Source organism: Capsicum annuum, chromosome 1 (genome assembly GCF_002878395.1).
Source record: "Capsicum annuum cultivar UCD-10X-F1 chromosome 1, UCD10Xv1.1, whole genome shotgun sequence".
Lineage (NCBI taxonomy): Eukaryota > Viridiplantae > Streptophyta > Magnoliopsida > Solanales > Solanaceae > Capsicum > Capsicum annuum.
This window is the reverse complement of record NC_061111.1, coordinates 252,478,443-252,487,219: the sequence shown is the minus strand read 5'-3', so window position 1 is coordinate 252,487,219 and position 8,777 is coordinate 252,478,443.

Sequence of the window (8,777 nt, the reverse complement as noted above, 5' to 3'; positions counted from 1 at the left end):
GAGCTGACTTGATCACATGAGGATAGAGAAATGGGCTAAATATTAACCAAATTAAGTCATACAATACTTTCACATATTATACAACATCATCTTCACTTTCTTCTAATTGGAAAAACTTTTAATTTCCCTGCCCTTATAGAGCAAACATAGAAACAAATGGTATAAGTCAACATCAAAAATAAAGTTTTGGTTTCTATTATAGTGTTTTTTTTTCATTCGGTATCCGATACCCGTATTGGACTCCGACTATTCCGGATTCGCGCCACATAGGGCCCCATTTGAGGGGAAGCGCTCCCTACCAAAATTTTTTCTATAATCTAAGGAACCCGAGACCTCTGATTAAGGGAGGAGCAGCCGTGTCCGCTACACGAAAGGAATAGTGTTTTGTTGTTGCTTCTATTTTGTATATATGTTTTGGAAAGGTGTTTTTCACTTTATTCAAAAAAAAAACAAAAAAGGAGACAAATGGTATATTCACACATAGCCGCTAGTTTTTGTTAAAATTTTGTACTATATGTATTAAAAATTTCACTCGATATGTTGTTGTATTAAAAATTTACTAAGGAAAATAGTGAAATAAAGAAAGGACTAAAATCGAGCCAGTAGAATACACTGTATGTTCTCAAGAAAATTATTCACTTCAGTACTGTATTCGAGGTTAATGGAATATATTATTTGAGGATAGAACGATTTACTTACCAAACTAATGGTATATCTCAGATTTTGGTGAACAGTGTACTCACTCAACGATAGAAAATCACACAAGAATTTTAAGAAGAAACGCAGAAGATTAAAAAAAAATCCGTAAAGAATTTCTAAGGATTCAACTTTTATATATAGCAATCAGGTGTTGCTTCAGAATAGAAACAACGGCTCAGAAAGGCACACGTCTTCGAAAAAATCACAACAATTCAAAGTGAAAAAATACCTTTATTCAAACTGCGTCCTTTTTCTTGGTGTCTTTTAGGAAAAATATTTATTCATTTTTTATTCACATCTCTTAAAGGATTTTTTTTTCATGGTACTTACTGTCTTGTTTTAATAAGTATATAAAAAATATTTATATATAATTTAAACAAATATTATGAAAAATAAAGGATCGAAGGGGTAGGGAAAAATTATAAAATAATAATATGTGACCATACAACATACTCTAAATTCTTGTTGTCTGGTGAATTAGGTGGGGTACTGGGTATGGGTAGGGTGGGTGGGGTGGTGGTAATTGGCATTTAAGAAAAAAAAATTATTATTTTATTTTTATGCAAAATATAATGTAAGTACTAATAATATATATACTAACATGAACATGATGAGGATAATATCTGATCACGATCCGATCAGCTAAGTCATCTTACTATAATACCGTATGAATGTACATGAAATTCCGATCAAGGAAGTCGGTCCAAATTAATAATTACATGTAGAATCACGTCCTCATTAAGTTCATGTCCTCTGTATATTCTTTAAAATATTTTATATAAGTATTAGTGTGAGTTAAATTGAAGTGAGTGGACTCACATTATCCATGAAAAAAACTTAGCTTATGATTTTATGAATTAACATCTTAGAATAAGAGTATTATTCAAGATGTTATAAAGTTGATTTCATAATTTTATACATATAAACTCTTATTCTAATTGTTACACAACTTTATTTATAACTTGTTTTAAATGTTGTCATGATGAATGATGATTTATGTGAATTACTTACTTTTAAAGGAGATTTTTGTTTTTATATAGTTTATTACCTATATTATTGCTAATAAACATCTTATTGCATGTCATTCTATCTTACATAAAATAATATATGGATTTCTAGCTAATATAGGTATTATTTAATATCGCAAACCTTATGTTGTATTAAAGTTATGCATCGACTTTTTCTTTTTTTATTCAACCATTTATCGAAAACTCTTATTTTATCCGAATTTTTATGTTGGGATTAGTTATTCGAATGCATCAAGCGAACAAACTCATAGTATTATTATTCAGTGAAACTCATATAAATTCAAAAGTTTCGGGTTAAATAAGGCGTGGGTCGTGGGGGGAGGGGGTTCAGCTGAATCTTCTTTGTCAAAAAATTAATGCTCCGCAAATAGGCAAAAATGATTTTTTTTTTTTTAAGATTATATATAAACTGTTGAATCCCCTTGTAAACTTCTAATGTAGCGGAAAACGGTATTCAAAAACCGCTATTTTAGTTAGTGGTCAAAAATATACATAAACTATCATTTTTTCGCAAGTTTTATACTTTAACTATCGATCAGTTGCTCTCTTTATCTATTCTAAACTTCCACTTCCGTTGTATTAAACTTGCCTCAATGCTGAGTTAACCAAGTATTTATTCTTAATCGATCATCAGACCCTTGAAAGCAACCTCTGGCAGAAATGTAAGGTAAAACTGCGTACAATACACCCTTGTGGTGGGGCCCTTCTCCGAACCTTGCACATATATAACAGGAGCTTTAATGCACTGAACTGCCTTTTTAGTCGATAACAGGATCATAAAAAGCCAACTCAACATTGAACTATATTTTAATACAAAGCGAGTGATAGTTGAGTTATTAAACTCGCGAAAAGATGATTGTTCAGGTAGATAAACAGAACAACGGACAATTGAGATACAAAACTCGCAAAAATGTGATAGTTTATGAGTGAATTTGGCGGTTAACAATTTGTTTTTTTTTTTTTTTTTTAAGTGCAAATTCCTAACATGCTATTCTTGTAGTTTTTTTTTTCTTTTTGAATATTCTCACATAAATTTCTGACTCTGTCACTCATTAAACGAAAACTCGTCTTTTATCAATTATATATATATATATGAGAAAATGCTGCTCTGTTTCCACCCTTATACACGAAATTGTTGAGACACACCCGAACTTTAGGAGGGTCCTATTACCCCCTGGACTAATTAAAGCTGTATTTTTGGTAACCTTAGTGCCTACGTGGTACATTAGTGAATCAACGCACTGAAGGTCCACGTATCTGCCACGTAGGCACTAAGGTTGTCAAAAATACGATTTTAATTAGTCCATGGGATAATAGGACCCTCTTAAAGTTTGGGTATGTCTCAGCAATTTCGTGTATAGTTCAGGGTGGAAACAGTGCATTCTCTGTGTGTATATATATATATATGCTCTCCTTTATGATGTATTTCTAGGGTTTTTACATTCTACTTTTCTCTTAGAAAAAAATATGGAGGATGATTTTACTGCTGCCAATGGAAAAAGTCATTCTATTGAAACTAAATCTAATAAGCAGAAGATGAAGAAGGTATGTACATAAATATATTATAATTAGATAGAAATAATTAATTATAGTTATACAAATTTTATGTGTCAATATAATATATAGCATATTCAGATGCGAATTCACTATTTAAATTTTATACGCGCTTGATCTTTAAGATATTTAGTATTGAACTCAATAACAATACTTGATATCAAATAAGGAGATTCAACAACGTACGTATATATAAAAAAATATTTATTTTTGTCATATTTACATGGTATGATATTTAAACGAAGGTGATTTAATTGAACTCTATTAGTGTATTTTTATATGCTTCTAGCCAAAATCTTATTAATATGAATATATATATATATATAAATTAATTCAGATTCATATCGAATTTATCACTTCACGCTTGTACTATATTTTCTCTTTGGTTGATGATAATAAGTATAATACATATATATAATCTAGAGATAATTACATGAAATTTTTAATTTCCTTTTTGTTATGCAAAATGTTTTTTTTTTTTTTTTAATTTCTTCCATCTTTTAACTTCTTCTTCCTTCTCTTCAATGGTGAATTCAGAATTTAAATTTTATGAATTCAATTTTTGAATTTTTTAGTATTAGTTTTTAAATTGCGGGTTTATATCTATTATTTATTATAATTTTGAGACAAATTTTATTAAATAGAGTGTTGTTTAAAGTACTTGTTGGAAATAGTCGTTTTAGGAGGGTGTTTACAATATTTTAAATTTTTTATATAAGATTGATACATTTTTAATATAAGTATATAATAAATATTACTGCAAAAAGATATTAACTATACAGGTTTAAATTTAAAAATATGACTAAATGGCACTAATAAGTTGTATTAAATTGTATGTTTTTAAAGTTCCTATTAATCTATGCAGCTTAACATCGATCTCTTAGCTAATGGACTTATAAACTATGTAAAAAAAAAAAAAAATCAGTATATTCTTTTTATATATAAAATGATAGTTATAATTTTATTTTATTTTTTAATAGCACAAAGTCTAAGCAAATTTAATATCTAATTTAACAACGCTACGATAAAATCTTCTACCATTTATAAATAATTTTTTATTTACTGACTTTTTTAAATATCGATTTCTTGAGCCGAGGGTCTATCTGAAATAACCACTCTACGTCTAAACTAAAGTAAAGGTAAGGTCTGCGTACGCTCTATACTTAACCCAACTTTATGAGCCTATACTTATCTATTAGGGCAAATAATATATATCTCGATTGTTTGGAGTTTAATTACAAAAAATTTTGACATTTTGCATAATTACTGAAAATATCGATTTTGGATTTGTCGAGATACATAATTAGTTCTCGTTACATCCAACGAAGACACATTTTTTTCTTAGTAACGATACGTAATTAGCCCAATATATTCTTTTTCGATTTTGAATCTGTTAAGATACATAATACATTCAACGATTTTTTTTTTCTTAGTAAAGATATATAATTAGCTCTCGATATTTTTTTTTTGATTTTGGGTATTTCGAGATACATAATTTGCGTCCGGTACATCCAACAACGATATATAATTAGTCGAATTTTTGTAATTACTTTTAAGAGTGAGAATTTGTGAAAATATACGAGAAAATACACTGTTTCCACCCTGAACTATAAACGAAATTGCTGAGACGCACTCCAACTTAAAGGGGGTCCTATTACCCCCTGGACTAATTAAAACCGTATTTTTTGCAACCTTAGTGTCTACGTGGCACACTGCGTGTTTAAACATACTGAAGGTTCACATAGGCACAGGTATGTGCCACGTAGGCACTAAGGTTGTCAAAAATACGGTTTTAATTAGTCCAGAGGTAATAGGACCTCCTTTAAGTTCGGGTGTATCTCAACAATTTCGTTTATATAGTTCAGGGTGAAAACAGTGCATTTACTCAAAAAATAATAAATTAAGGTGTGTGTTTATGTTATTTTTCCCATGTATTATTATTGTTAGTAACTTTTTAAAATACCGATATTTATTAATGAAAATTCTGGGTACGCCACCATAAGAATATATTTGATCATATTTCTACTTGGGATTATTCAGATAGAATGGACACCAGAACTTCACAAAAAGTTTGTTGAAGCAGTAGATCAACTTGGTGTAGAACAAGCAGTTCCATCAAGAATATTAAAGTTTATGAAAGTGGAAGGCTTGACTAGAGAAAATATTGCTAGTCATCTCCAGGTTAGTTTAGTAAATTACACCATTTTATTTTATTTTTTGTTTTTTATTTTAACGCGATATAATGTTTAGAACGAAGCATTTATATCCCTCCTGAACTATGACCAAATTTGCTACGACATATTTTAACTTCACGGGGGTTCTACTATCCTCGTGAACTCAATTTTAGCGTATTTTTATCACCCTTTTATATTGACGTGGCACCTTTTGTCAACGTTTTTTAGCTGACGTGATGCTTTTGATGTGGACTTCATTTTATATAATAAAGGTGTCACGCCAGCACAAAAGGGTATAAAGAATGCGCTAAAATTGAGTTTAGGGAGGGGGGGGGGGGGGGGAAGGGGGTAATAGGACTCATGTGAAGTTGAAGTGTGTCGTAGCAACTTTAATCATAGTTCGAGGGGATATTGGATCTTATCTCTAGAGTTTAAGAACATAAATAAGTTTTTTGAATCTTATATTTCATCTTAAACCAAAAGTGCATAATATATAGGAAAAATAACATAAACATACAACTTAATTTACTATATTTATAAGAATTTCAATCCTTACAAAGTAATAACAAAAATCACAACTAATTATGTATCTTCGTTAAATATATCAGGAGTTAATTATGTATCTCAATAGACCCAAACTTGTTGAAAAAATATATCGGGAGCTAATTATGTATCTTTATAAAAATGTATCATTGTTGGATGTATTATGTATCTCGACAGACCCAAAATCTGAATTTTCAGTAATTATACAAAATTTCGCAATTTTCTATAACTAAGCTTCAAACTGTCGAAATTTATGTTGTTTGCCCTAATATATATGTTAAAATTATCCTTTGATACTTGTCGTGATGGAATCGATATTTTCACAAAAGGAATTCAAAATAAAGAAAAGAGAGAGATATACCCCTCAACTTTGTGATTTAGTATGAATGTACTCCTCGCTTTTTCTTACAGATATACCCCTCAACTTTGTGATTTAGTATGAATGTACTCCTCGCTTTTTCTTACTCCTCTAAATCCGACTCGCAAGTGGGGTCTCAGGAGTAGGGTCGGAGCCACCGTTTATTCAGGGGGTCCATCCGAAGCCTCTTTGATGAAAAATTATACTATTTTTATATGATTAAAAATACTTCTAATATATATATAGTAGATGTTAAACCTCCTTCGGCTAATTCGTATGTTTACTTCTGAACCCCCTCAATAAAAATTCTGATCCCGTCACTGTTCAGGAGGGTGGTATGTATGCAGTCTTATCCTTTTCTTGTGAAGGTAGAGAGACTTTTTCAAAAGACATAGCAAGAAACCATGCTACGATTAATAAAATCAAGCATGTAAAACCAATACAGCAGCAAAGAAACGATACTGAAAATAATTTAAAAAAGTACAAGTACCAACAACAAATAATATGATAATTGAAACAAAAGAAACAACAAATAACACGAAATCAAAGAATAAGATAGTAATATAACACTATAGACAAGAAAAATTAGACAATGCTCAAATACCTACTAATCCGTCTATCCAAATCCCCCACTATTATATTACATAATGTTACTATATTTTTTAGTATGGATATACTCCTCGTCATAAAAGTGGTGCATATATATACCTTCACCATCTGACAATTATTGCATATTTATCATTTTTGTTAAAAGATCTTATATTTACTGAACTAAAAAGAATCTTAAACTTAATTTCTTAATTTTAAAAAAAGCCACGTAGCTTTAATTTAACCGTCTATCCTAATCTTCGACTATTATATTTATATAATGTTACTATATTTTTTAGTATGGATGTACTCCACGCTAAAAAAATGGTGCATGTATATACATTCATCATCTGATAAATATTACATATTTACTATTTTCGTTAAAAGATCTATATTTACTGACTTAAAAAGAATATTAAAATTAATTTCTTAATTCAAAATTATGTCACATGACTTTAATTTAATCGTCTATCCTAATCCTCAACTATTATATTTATATAATGTTACTATATTTTTTATTATGGATGTACTCCTCATCATAAAAGTGATGCATAAATATACCTTCACCATCTGACAATTATTGCATATTTATCATTGTCGTTAAAAGATCTATATTTAGTGAAATTAAAAAAAATCTTAAAATTAATATCTTAATTCAAAAAAATGTCACATGACTTCAATTTAACCGTCTATCCTATCCCTCGACTATTATATTTATATAATGTTACTATATTTTTTAGTATGGATGTACTCCTCGTCATAAAAGTGGTGGATATATATACTTTCACAATCAGATAAATATTGCATATTTATTATTTTCATTAAAAAATCTATATTTACTGAGTTGAAAAGAATCTTAAAATTAATTTTTTAATTCAAAAAAATGTCACATGGCTTTAATTTACCATCTATCCTAATCCTCGACTATTATATTTATATAATGTTACAATATTTTTTATTATGGATATACTCCTCGTCATAAAAGTGGTGCATAAATACACCTTCGCCATCTGACAATTATTGCATATTTATCATTTTCGTTAAAAGATCTATAATTACTTAAATTAAAAAAAATCTTAAAATTAATTTCTTAATTCAAAAAAATGTCACAAAACTTTAATTTAACCGTCTATCCTAATCCTTGACAATTATATTTACATAATGTTACTATATTTTTTAGTATGAATGTACTCCTCGTCATAAAAGTGGTGCATATATATACCTTCACCATCTGACAAATATTGCATATTTATCATTTTCGTTAAAAGATCTATATTGACTAAAATTAAAAAAAATCTTAAAATTAATTTCTTAATGCAAAAAAATGTCACATGACTTTAATTTAACCGTCTATCCTAATCCTCGACAATTACATTTATATAATGTTACTATATTTTTTATTATGGATGTACTCCTCATCATAAAAGTGGTGCATAAATATACGTTCACCTTCTGACAATTATTGCATATTTATCATTTTTGTTAAAAGATCTATATTTACTAAAATTTAAAAAAATTTAAAAATTAATTTCTTATTAAAAAAAAATGTCACATGACTTTAATTTAACCGTCTATCCTAATCCTCGACAATTACATTTATATAATGTTACTATATTTTTTATTATGGATGTACTCCTCGTCATAAAAGTGGTGCATATATATACCTTCACCATCTGATAAATATTGCTTATTTACTATTTTCATTAAAAATCTATATTTACTGAGTTAAAAAGAATTTTAAAATCAAAAAAATTTCACATGGCTTTAAACCGTCTATCCTAATCCTCGACTATTATATTTATATAATGTTACTATATTTTTTACTATGGATGT